The sequence below is a fragment of the Mauremys mutica genome, chromosome 5 (genome assembly GCF_020497125.1).
Source record: "Mauremys mutica isolate MM-2020 ecotype Southern chromosome 5, ASM2049712v1, whole genome shotgun sequence".
NCBI lineage: Eukaryota > Metazoa > Chordata > Testudines > Geoemydidae > Mauremys > Mauremys mutica.
In genome coordinates this window covers 16675547-16688180 of record NC_059076.1, presented here as the reverse complement: position 1 = coordinate 16688180, position 12634 = coordinate 16675547, and the positions used below count along the sequence as shown (strand labels likewise).

Here is a 12634-nt window from a genome sequence, read left to right as displayed (position 1 = left end):
GCACAGCAATGCCTAAATACCTGGGCCTAAGGGCCTAACCTGCAAACACTTCTGTACATGAATACTTCTCTGTATGTGAATAGTCACATTGAGTTCAATGGGACTACTCATGCATAAAGTTACATACATATTTACAGAATGGATCCCTAAGCTATTATTTACTTGTATTACAAATAGTGCCAAGCTACTCAGCCCCCCTTCCCCATGCTTTTTTGCAGCATTATTAGATGAACTGGTGGTATTTTACCCAAGTTTCAGCCCTTTCCTCAATGATAAAAGGTGGTCAAAAAAATTGAGTTAGCAATTTTCTATTTTGAGGGGTTAAGTGATGTCTAGGTCTTGTCTTTGTGTTTCTGCACAGGAGTGAATTTCACTCATAAGAACAACAAGGAGTCCGGTGACACTTTAAAGACTAACATTTATTTGGGCATAAGCTTTCAGATGCACCTGAAAAAGTGGGGGTTTTTTACCCACAAAAGCTTATGCCCAAATAAATCTGTTAGTCTTTAAGGTGCCACTGGAGTCCTTGTTGTTTTTGTGGATAAAGACTAACGCGGTTACCCCCTGATACTTTCACTCATAAAGTATTTCTTCCCAAGATGTGTAACTGGTTGCTCACTGCTCCAGAGACTAATCTAGCAAATCTACACCAAAGCCAAGTGCTTTGTTAATTCACTCCCTAGATTTAATTAGTACATAGTGCTCTAAATCCATACAACTGTAGGGAGATAAAAAGAAATGATCATGTGTTTTAATTACAGGAACATTTACTGAGCTGCTGAAGGCTTGAGTATAATGAAGTCTTTGCTCTCCTGTGTTTGCATACCTCCCCCCCTCATCTTTAACTTGCTTTGGGCTTTTGCTTGTGTTGTAATGAATTGCTTCAGTTAAAGCTCTCACTGATAATTCACAAACTTGGCAGCTCTGCCCAATCTGAAGTAGGCTAGAATTGTCCTACTCACCGCTGCGAATGCACCATGAGAAGAGGTTGCAGCTTGCAACATTATGCAAACTTTAGATCATGACCCTTCAGTTCCTGCAGTGAGACTATACCCTGATCCCCTATGGAACCCCCCTTAGTTTGTACTTCTCTCCTTGTGGTGGGGGAGGGGCAGGAGAACCACCCAAGCCTGCCCCCTCCCCTGGGTGGCAGCCCCGTTAGACAGCTCAGCAGCACTCCTTACAATCCCTCATCACCTCCCCAGGCTTTCCCCACCTTTTCCCTGTCTGTCAGTGTCTGTCTCAGGGGCTGCAGCCTCCACTACTGCCACTCCTTGTATGGCTGCCCAGACCTAGCTCTGAGGAGCTTCCTCAAAGCCCCTGACAGCCTCTGCCTCCCCTCGCCCTCTTCAGCTGGGCCTGATACTAAAAATTGGGCCTGACTCACCACCCCTCCCCACCAGGTACAGCCTGATGAGCTAACAGGCCTCACACAGGAGTCTTAGGGCCTAGGCCCCAGCACAGTTTGCAACAGAAAGGAGCATGCCAGACACTAGGGTGACCAGGTGTCTGGCTTTTGACCGCAACACCCAGTCAAAAAGGGACCCTGGCGACTATGGGCAGCACCGCCGACCGGGCTGTTAGAAGTCTGGTTGGTGGTGCTGCGGAGCCAAGGCAGGCTAGTCCCTACCTGTCCTGGCTCCGTGCTGCGCCCCGAGCACCGGCTCCGCACTCCCATTAGCCAGGAACCACGGCCAATGGGAGCTGCGGGGGCGGTGCCTGCAGGAGAAAGCAGCGATGCCTGCTGTGCCTCCGCCTAGGAGCCGGTCCTGCCGGCCACTTCCAGGGTGCAGCGCAGAGTCAGGACAGGCAGGAAGCCTGCCTTAGCCCGCTCACTGCGCTGCTGACTGCGAGCTGAGAGAGGTAAGCCCACCCCCGCACTCCTCTGCCCCAGCCCTGAGCTCCCCCAAACCTGGATCCCCTTTCTACACCCCAAACTCCTCATCCCCAGCCTCACCCCCAACTCAACCCACAGCCCCCTCCCTCAGCCTGAACCCCTCATCCTCAGCCCCACTCCAGAGCCTGCCACCCCAGACAGAGCCCTCACCCCCACTTCCAACAAACCTTGTCCCAGCCCAGAGCCCTCCTCCCACGCCCTGAACACCTCTGCCCCACTTCCCAGCCTGAGTCTCCTCCTGCACCCCAAACCCTCATCCTTGGCCCCACCCTAGAGCTCTAACTCCCAGCTGGAGCCCTCACCATCTCCCACACCCGAACCCCCTGCCCCAGCCAGAGCCCCCTCACACACCCTGAACCCCTCATTTCTGGCCCCACTCCAGAGCCCGCACCCCAAGTTAGAACCCTCACCCCCTTCCATACCCTAACCCCCTGCCCCAGAGCGAGCCACCAAGGGAGGGGGAACTGTAGTGAGTGGGGGGCAGAGCCTCAGGGAAGGGGTGAGGCTAGGGTGTTCGGTTTTGTGCGATTAGAAACTTGGCAACCCTACCAGACACCCCTCTTCCCTTCCCGCCCCCCATTCGGATCCAGAAACTGGCCCTAATCATTCCATGCCAGGCAGTAGGAGCCGAGCACAGGGCTGAAAACAAAGGACTGAAGGCTGACCCTGACTGCTACAGATTTTCTGTGTGGAACCAAATATCCCCAGAGTTTGAGTTTTGTTTGCTACATCATGGAAACAGTTATTATTTGGGTCTAAACTCCCCCCTCACCCCAAAGAGCACTGGGATACAGGGTTTTGAGTTGGGTCCCATCTGCACTTACCTTCTTCACAGGGTGCTCTGACGATTACGGTAGTTTATTTTGTGCATTGCTTTGAAGCAGCACTTACAACCACCATTAAAGTGCTCGGATACGGTGTCAATATTTGCCTTTGTCTTACCACTCCCCTTATGGGGCAGAGCAGTACTATTATCTGCATTGCTCAGAGGGGGAAGTTACACAGCAATTGGGGGGTACAGCAGGTAATTGAACCCCGGTCTGAAGTCCCAAGCTAGCTTCCTAACCATTGCCCTATGCTGCCAAACACTCAGCATTTGTCCTGTTCTGAATTTTAAAAATAAAGCTTTTACTGTCTGTCAGTGCCATTAACTCTGCAAAAGGCAATAACTTCAGGAGACTGAGCTAGATTTGATTCCTTCTTGTGAATCAAAACGTTTACCAAGACAGACCCTCATCAGTGCCTATGCAGTCCCATGGATTAACTTGGCCTGCAAAATCTCTCACAGGTGAGGCTGTGCAGTATGGACAGATGGCAGTCATAACTCTTTTCCTCTTGTAAACCAAGTATATTTGATTCAGAAAACACCATGAGATATGGTGCCCCACTGTCCCATTTTCACAGGGTCATTTTTCAGAGTAGATGTGTACTTTAAACACACTGTGCTTTAGTTATAAGTTTTAAAAAAAAAACCAACATTTTGTAGTCTCAGGCACCAGAATACAGCCTATTGTAAGCCAGCCTGGGGTCCAAGTGCTCTTTCCTCTTGGCTTCCTCTTTACCTCAGGCATATTATTTATTCCCAAATTGTATTTCTGCACAGAAACAGGTGAGAATGTCATCTCTTTTTCCATCTCAGTACTGTTTCCCTAGCAGGACTGTCTACAAACCTGCTCTATTAATCTCAAAATGTAGCCACCCTCTCTCTATCTGCAAGGATGCAGCCCCAGAGACTTCAATTCCAGCACCTTGGCCCCTTTACATGCTGGGACCAGAGATCTCAGCAGGCTCTGCCTAGGTCTTAAAGAATTATTAATTTCCAGACTTCTCAAGCACTAATCACTATAGTGCGAGTACCTCACAACCATTAATCTCATGCCTCTCCTGTGAGATAAGGCAGCATTAGTATCCGCAGCTGGGCAGTGTAATTCCCAGCACAGCTAGACAGACATGCACTAGTTCTGCTCAGGGTAACACCCAAAAATAGCAGCATGGCCACAGTGGCAAAAACAGCTGGTTGGGCTAGCCAGCTGAGTACAATCCCACCAGACCCAATGGGTATGTATTTGGGTGGCTAACCTGAGCTGCCACTCATGTCACTGCAGCCAGAGTGCAATTTATAATGCACATCTGCCTCGGCACATGGGGAATTACACCTCACAGCTGCTGTGCAGACGTATCCTAAAGCCAAGAGAGGTTAACAGAGGGTCACACATAGGGTGCATGACAGAGCCGAGAACAGACCTGCCAAGCCCTGGGCCAGCCTGCCTATGAAGGCAGGTGCAGTTTATCTGGTATTCGGTGCAGAACTCTGGCTCAGGTTGTCAATGAGGCTGTTTGGTTAGTAAATTTTGGATGTTCCTGCTCTCTGAAACATCCAGGATCATGTTGGGCCTCCTTTCAAATATATAAATATATATTTCCATTATTTAGAGAATAAAGATAATGCTTTAGGGACTCTAACAATCAGGAACACAACAAAATTCCAGCAGAGCTATAATAATTCCAACAGCAAATCAACCAGCCATCCTCCTAAAAAACACTCTTCTCTGCCCATCCGTTGGTGTGGGACGCCTACCCTCAGCCCTCCCCAAATCCTCTATCAGATACGCTTGAAAGGTTGCCAAATTTGGGATCCTTCAAACTGCAGGGTGAGCAAGTTCCAGAGTCTGATCCCGCATAGAAAACCCACTGGGAGCCATATCTTCCCTTGTATAAGAAGGAGGATCCAGCTTGGGTGCCCCTTCTGACTGCTGTGGCAGTACAGCCTGAGGAGAGGGGTTTCCTTCAGGTCAGCCAGTCCCAGGTCATTTAGGGCTTTATCATTCATAACCAACATCTTACGCTCCACCTGGAGGCCAATGGACACCAGTGCAGATCAGAGAGCACGAGGGTCATGTGTGCCCAAGGTGCCCCACTCAATAAGCGATCTGGTGCAGAATGCAACGGCTTCAATTCAATCACCAAATGGTTTGAAGGTGTAACCCCACATACAGGGTATGTAAGACGGTAATCTTGAGATAACAAAACATGGACAACAGTGTCAAGGGCTGCTTTCAAATGGCAAGTTTGCAACCCCTTAGCCAGACTGAGATAGCAAAAAGTTTTATTATTGCAATATGAACTTCAAACAGCAGCTGGCATCTAAGAATCACCCCTACACCACACATGCCATTAAAAATGCGTTTGAAGACAATACTAACGTTGCATGTCCAAGCACTTGAGAGCTGGGAGATGCAAGAAATAAGGCTGCATGTGCTATGACACAATGAGATGCCTGTAGGGTTTGAGCCTGCCCTTACGAGGAGAACTCTGAGCAAAATGACTGCCTATATGGTAACTCTCCACTGGTGACCAACCACATGTCTAACATGCTTGTTACACTTACACACACCCCTGCCAGTTTTCATCTTTCTATTCCAGCCATCTCAGTGTTAAGACTCTTCAGGAAAACAGTGCAAGATTTTTTTATAATGGGAAAAATATATTCCTTTCACCACCTGTGTTCAGATACTGAAAAATGGTTGACTCATTTTCAGACTTTCAAATAAAAACCACCCCTCCGGCAAGGAACAAGCCTAGAAGACGTAATCTTGACAGATAAGTGTTTCAAGTGACAAGCAATGGAAAACTATAATGGAAATGCTCCTGCATCGTTGAGCTGTAGCAGTCACTAGCACTCCAGCTGTAATAGCAGAGTACAAAGAACGTTTCATAGACTGCCAAAGAAGCAGGGTTCCAAAGTCCAACTTGAGCTATACCAAAAGAGAGAAGTAAACATCCCCATGTCTTCATTGCATTTAATGGACTTTCTAGGCTCACCAGGAAGAAGAAGAATAAAAAAAAGTAAGTATGAAAGAGCAGTTTTTACTGCTTGCTGTTCTATAGATCGTCAGTCATTGTAAGTGGGCAGTTCACTTCAGGCAAAAACTGTCTTTATATCTGGCATGAAAGAGCAAAAAACAACAACAAAAATGCTGCTGGATTTATTTATTTATCTCTGTTTAGGTTTGCTTTACCTCTAGCTTCTTGTCATGTTTTCTCAGTGTCTCTTTTCTAGCAATTTAATTTTCCTTACTTTTGGCTATCCTGGCAGGTAATGGGGGACCACAGATGCCATGGGAAGACACCACCTCCACCTACAGCATGAAAATAATTTGTAAGAGCCCTAGCTAATATGCTTCAATACACACATTTTAAATTCATCATGCAGATGGGGTAAGTTGAGTTTAAACAGAGTTTAAGATGAGAAGGGACCACCAGATCATCTAGTCTGACCGCCTGCATATCTCTCTCACAGGCCACCTGCACCACCCAGCAGCTGCACACTAAACCTAACAACGAAACTCAGACCGAAGTATTACAGCCCACAGACTGTTGTGCATCACAGGCAGAGAATAGGACGGGCTGAGGTCCACCAGTGCTTGAGGACCCCACAATGGCAGGGAAATAATTAAGTGAGACATACTCAGGTAATTCTGGCAAGTGACCCGCACCCACACGTTGCAGAGGAAGGCAAAAAAACCCAAGGTCACTGCCAATCTGACGTGGGGGAAATTCCTTTCCAACCCCAGATATAGTGATCAGTTCGAACCCGAGCACGAGAGTAAGAACGAGTCAGCCAATCGCTTATGACAGAGAATGATCAGTGCCCTCCCCCATCTTTCCTCTCTCCAGCCATCACCCTCCCTGATGCTTCAGAGGAAGGAGATAAAAACCCTTCCTGAATACACTGGGGAAGAGGGGAAATTCCTTTCTGGCCCCTGCCAGTGGCCAGCTGAAACCTTGAAGCATGAGCTTTCAGAAACCTAATACAAACCAGGAGTGAGCCCCAGGACTGCTGAGTCCTGCCCCCTACCACCATAAGCATCCCTGCCATACAATCACACTCGCACATTTGTCCGGCTCTCTTAAAACTAAGCTGGTTGCCCCCCCACCCCACAACTCTGACTGGGAGGCTGTTCCAGAACCTTCCACTGGTGGAGATAAGCTGGCTATGAACAAATTCAGGCTTGAAGTTAGAAGACTTCTAATCATTTGGCCTTGTGCCAACCTGCCCCTTTTGCTTAAATAGCTCTTTACCCTCTCTGGTATTTACCCCTCCATATATTTATAGAGAAATCATATCTCCTCTGAGCCTTCTTTTTGCTAGGCTAAAACAAGAAAAGTTCTTCCAGTCTCCTCTCATGAGATAGGTCCGCCATTCCCTCAACCATCCTAGGAGCACTTCTCTGCACCTGTTCCAATTTAATGTTTCTTCAACATGGTTGACCAGAACTGTGCACCATTATTCCAGAGGCGATCCTAGCAGGGCTTGTATAACAGCATTAATACTTCATCTCTACTGGAAATGCCTCAGCTAATCCATCCTAGGATTGCATTTGCCTGTTTTCACAGCTCCTTCACACTGGTGTCTTATTGTCATCCTGTGATTGATTCACATACCTGGAGGTTTCTCCTCCTCTGTCTCTTCCAACTGGTGAGCCCCCAGTTTGTAGCACAAATTATTAGATCTTAAGTGCATGACCTTGAACTTTGTACTATTGAATTTCATCCCGTTTCTGACAATCCAGTCTTCAAGATAATTCAGATCTTCTGGTATAATATTCCAAACCTCCCTACTTTGTATCAGCGAATTTTATTAGCACACACTTATTTTTTGTGCCAAGGTCATTAATAAAAATATTGACTAAGAGGGGTCCCAAGAATGAGCCTTGAGGAACTCCACTAATAACCTCCCTTCAGTGCAATAATTCACCTTTCAGCACAACCTGTTGCCTTCTCCCCTTTAGCCAGTTCCTTATCCACTTTACAATCCTTGTACCGATCCCCATCTTCCCCAATTTAACTAAATTTCCCCATGTGCTACCATATCAAATGCTTAACTGAATTCCAAGTATATTAGATCTACTGCACTTCCCTTAGGTAAAAGTATCAGTTGTTTTCTCTTTAGTCTGGCACAACCTGCCTTTTGTAAACCCGTGTTTTATTACATCCTTTTTACCATTTACCTCTATACAGTTAATTGTCCTTCACAAGTTGTTCTAAAACCTTGCATACTACAGAGGTCAGACTAACAGGTCTGCAATTGCTGAGATCACTGTGCCCTTCCATCCCCTTCTTAAATATAGGAAATGTTAACCCTTGAATAAATTTATTACAAATCCTTGCTGCCAGACTAGCACTCTCACGTGGCAGTTCTTTCAGTACATTTGATGGAAGTTATGCAGTTCCCCTACTAACTAGTGAGCACACTAACAGATTTGAGCACACAAAGTGCAAAGTTTTTCTTTCATCTCAGATGTGGTAATTTCCATTTCTTGACGCTCATTTCCATCAGCTGTTCTGCCATCATGCACATGTTCCATGTTATCATCCTTGCTGAAAATCAAGGCAAAGTATTCATTTAGCTTTTGGGCCATACCTGGGTTACCATTAGTCTCCTCCTCATCTACACAGCTAAGTGGCCAGTCCTTTATTCTCTTTTTATTTATATAACTAAAAAAACCTCATTTGTTTTAACATTCTTAGCAAGAGCTAGTTCAGCTTGACTTTTAGCAATTCTCACTTAATTCCTACATTTTCTAACCTCAATGATGTTTTCTGATCAACTCCTTTTTCTATTCCCGATAGCCTCTCTGTTACAAAATGAAGATTATTCATTCAACTGGGTTTGGAACCGTTCCCTACATGTTTCTCTCCCCCTCCCCCTTTCTTGGGCTGCAAGTTTCAGATGGTCTTTGTATTGCGGATATGAAGACATTTTAAGCCTCCTGCATATCGAAGTCCTTGAGCTCTTCAGTCCAGCTAACTTCATAATTAGCTAATTCTTTTAATTTCCCAAACTCTACCCTTTTGAAATCAGAAACCATAGCTAACGACCTGGTTTTGATTATCCTTTTGTTTAAATCAATCATTGATCCAACGTTATTTTGTATGACCAGCTCTTCTATGAGGTCCTCACTATTTACTAAAACCCAGTCTAAAATTGCATCACCCTGTTGGTTCAGAGACAAGTTGAAGCAGGGGCGGCTCCAGACCCCAGCACACCAAGCGCGTGCTTGGGGCGGCATGCCGCGGGGGGCGCTCTGCCGGTCACCGGGAGGGCGGCAGGCGGCTCCGGTGGACCTCCCGCAGGCGTGCCTGCGGAGGGTTCGGTGGCCGCGTTGGACCAGCGCACCCTCCACAGGCACGCCTGCGGGAGGTCCACCGGAGCCGCGGGACCAGCGACCAGCAGAGCGCCTCCCGCGGCATGCCGCCGTGCTTGGGGTGGCGAAATATCTAGAGCCGCCCCTGAGTTGAAGAACTCTCATCTATCCCATCAAGGAATAACTGGGCCCTATCAGTATTAGTAGCATTTATTTTCCAATCTATCTATACCCATGAAGTTAAAATCTCCTGTTTTGACAAATTCCTGAAAGTGTGTCTCTCTCTATTAATATTAAAGAGACACCATATCCAAGTCTGACCCTAGGGGACGATTACAGACCCCTAATGCTATTCCAACAGAACCTCCTTTTACAATCCTTCCCCAAAAGTGATTTTGACACAAACAGATTCTGTTTTGTCCATACTATCACTTTGTATTTCTTCATGGTTTACTGCTTTGTTGTTATACAACATTACCTGACCACCCTTACCTTTATTCCCATCTCTCCTAATTAGCACATGACTGGAATACAAGTATTGAAGGGAAAGAGTGCTATTCATCCATGCTTCTGTAATCCAGATAGAATCCAGTTTGATCTTCTGCGCTAGTAGTTCTAGTTCCTTCAGTTTACTTCCCAGACTCCTTGCACTGGTGTACAAGCATTTCACACCTCACCCAGATTTCTATCTTGTGGTATTCTGTTATCCCTTACTAAGTCATCATTTAGCAGATTTCCCTGCTCCTGCGTATTGAAGTCATGTATGGAAATCTCATGAGTCGCTCCCAACATCTCCCAGTATAAAGCCCTTCCTATCGATTGTGCCAGCCTTAATCCCAGAAGACTAATACCCCAGGTACTCAAGTGGAATTCATCAGTCGAGACGAGTCTTCTGCCAGTGCCTCCCAATGGTAAATCTTCCCCAAATTCTCCTCATAGCACCAATCCTTGAGCCATCTGTTGATCTTTGTCATCTTGTCCCAACTTCACCCTCCTTCTCTAGGAACAGGAAGTATTCTACTGGAAAAAAAATCCATCACTTGAGCTTCCGCATCTTACTCAGCCAAGCATAGTCATCCTTGATCTGTTCCAGTGAGAATCTAGCAGTGACATTTATACCAACATGGCCCACAGTGAGTAGATTTTTCCCCCGCTCCCATCAGGATCCTCTTCAGCCTCCTTTCCCCATCTCATATCCCTGCTCCTGTCAGACAGCACATTTCTGTTCTCTGGCTCTGGTCCGGTGACAGACCTGTTCATTCTTCACCCATTAGCCAACTGAGGTCAACCGTAAGAGGAGAGGATTGCAGTTAGTGTTTAAAGCAGGACTTGCCCTGTCCGTGCTAAGGTTTTTTAAATGCAGGTGTTAAAACATATTAGCTAGCACATTTTCAGAAACAATGTGTTTTCCTCATTTAGACAGGGCCTCTGTGGCAAATTTTTAAAATAAAGTTTTGTGGCTTTATAACTCATTCAGTGGGACCTAACTGGAAAGGACAGAATTTCATGTTCACAATCTAAGCTGCAGCCTCTGTTGGTAGAAAGGCTCCAGGGGATCCCAGTACAGGAAGACGACAGGACCTGGTTGCCATCAGCTCTCTTCCCTTCCACCACTCCACCTCTGGCTACGAAGCAGATGTACAGCTCTCACGCGTGAAGGAGGCCTGTGGGCCAGTTCAGTAACAGAACAGGAAGCTCCTGAGAGAAATCCAACTGCTGGCTGTTGTGCATTCATTTTTATTCAGTTCTCACTTCTTCCATAAAGGAGTGTTAAGGTTTTGAGGGGTCCTGTATACAGTTCTAGGCATTGCATTCCAGGGTTAGATGCAATGAACAAAGTCCCATATGAATGAGAGTATTGAGTAGGAATAGGGCTCAGAACCCCACTCATGGACTGTGTGCTCAATTCAGTGCCAGGAAATAGGCCCAGCTAACAGCCCTATTGACACTCCATAGTACCACAGAGAGGTGGTCAATCAGCTTGGAACCTGGCCATGTCCCAGGCCTCATCATGGGTGAAAACTGAGGCTGGTGGCAGGAACTGGGGGTGGAAGCAGATTCTTTTGTAGTAGCAATAAGGAAGGTGGTGAGGTGTATTAACTCTGGACACTCATGAGTGATCATTTCCTCCCTTGGCAGGATGGGTCCTGAACAACATACTCTGCTGCGGCAGCACAACTTCTTTCCACCCCTGTACAACTTGGGAGAGTAAGAGCAGGAGTTTGCCCTAAAAAACCAGTGATCTGCAAGAACCTACATTAGCACAAACACTTTAGAGTGCTGCTGGGGTGCAGTGATAATGCTGAAGTTCTGGTTTAATGGGGTTTTGATTCCCCAATCAGTGCACAGTGCTGGAGCATTTGACAGAGGCTGTCTAATCTCTTTTAGTCATTGAGGTTTGTAGTTAAAAAGAAACATGTACAGATTGACATAAAATGACATGATGGATTCTCTGCTTATCACAGTCCATATTAGTGCGCTGCCCAACATTCAGTACAAATAGTCTCCTCTGCCATTTGGACCCCAGAAGAGTGCTACTGAGGAGAGTTTGTTGTGCTGACGGAGGCAGAAAGGTATATCAACCTAAAGCAAGCTTGTGAATCATTGCTATGTGGATCTCTCATTATTCGCTGGTGCCCACTTCACACAAAATGCCACAGAGGAGTCTGAGACAACCCACTAGTCACAGTTACTGGAAATGTCCCTGTATTTGTTTGTTTTTTTTAAATGGGAGACTAGTTTAGACCCAACTCTCAATCACTGATATATCCCTTATCTCTCATGTTGCCCAGTAACCCCCTCACTGTTAAAAGGGAGTCCCAAAATTTACCAATTTCTTCCTAGCGTGTTTGCAGGGTCAGTGCAATCAGCCAGGTTTTCAAAAAGAGAGCAGCACTCAGTTAGGAACAGGTTTTCCAAAAGGCTCAGTCCCCAGCAGGCCCTGTTCTCACTTGCTTCTAAGGAAAACTTGCAGTGTTGTTGTGGTGGGATATAACCCTGTGTAAGATAGCGAATGATTGAGTGACCAGCACAGTAAATGAACGTGCTTAATATTTTTATTTAGATCCGCAGCCACAGCCTCACAAAACAGAAGATACAAACCTAAACTTGTTTTTTGGATTATTTTCTACTTAGCCAGCTACCCTAGCAGTTGTCATCCTTACTGATAGCCTCAGGGGTAACTGGAGAGGAGTACCAGCATTCCTTCTCATTCTGGACAGGAAGTGCTTAGAATCTAAAGCACTGTTCAGCTCCCACTGAATTCCCACGCCAGCTTAGTGGGACTAGAATCTGGCTTTAAATCAGACACTGTCCATTATGTCTCCCCCCCACACACACTAATAACAGCTCTGCTTCCTCCTATTCCTGTTCTCTCCCTCACTAGGGGAGGGTCTGTCCCAGCTCTAATGCAGCAATTAATGCATCTAACGAAGTGGGTATTCACCCACGAAAGCTTGTGCTCCAATACATCTGTTAGTCTTTAAGGTGCCACAGGACTCATTGTTGCTTTTTACAGATCCAGACTAACACAGCTACCCCTCTGATACCAGACAGAGGAGTAATTCCTTCCCCCGCCCCCACACACACA

The 12634-nt window shown here is 46.4% G+C and overlaps 1 long non-coding RNA gene across 3 annotated transcripts; it reads left to right on the top strand.

Moving 5' to 3' along the window:
- The first annotated feature begins 1775 nt into the window (after window positions 1-1775).
- Window positions 1776-11273, top strand: LOC123371884. 3 transcript variants are annotated; one of them, XR_006579989.1, is made up of 4 exons: window positions 1776-1863; window positions 5994-6115; window positions 6198-6369; window positions 11185-11273. It is a non-coding gene; the product is annotated as an uncharacterized LOC123371884 (long non-coding RNA). The 3 variants fall into 3 exon arrangements; XR_006579990.1 differs by lacking the exons at window positions 1776-1863; window positions 11185-11273 and adding exons at window positions 5590-5743; window positions 10587-11120; XR_006579988.1 differs by lacking the exon at window positions 1776-1863 and adding an exon at window positions 5592-5743.
- The last annotated feature ends 1361 nt before the right edge of the window (window positions 11274-12634 follow it).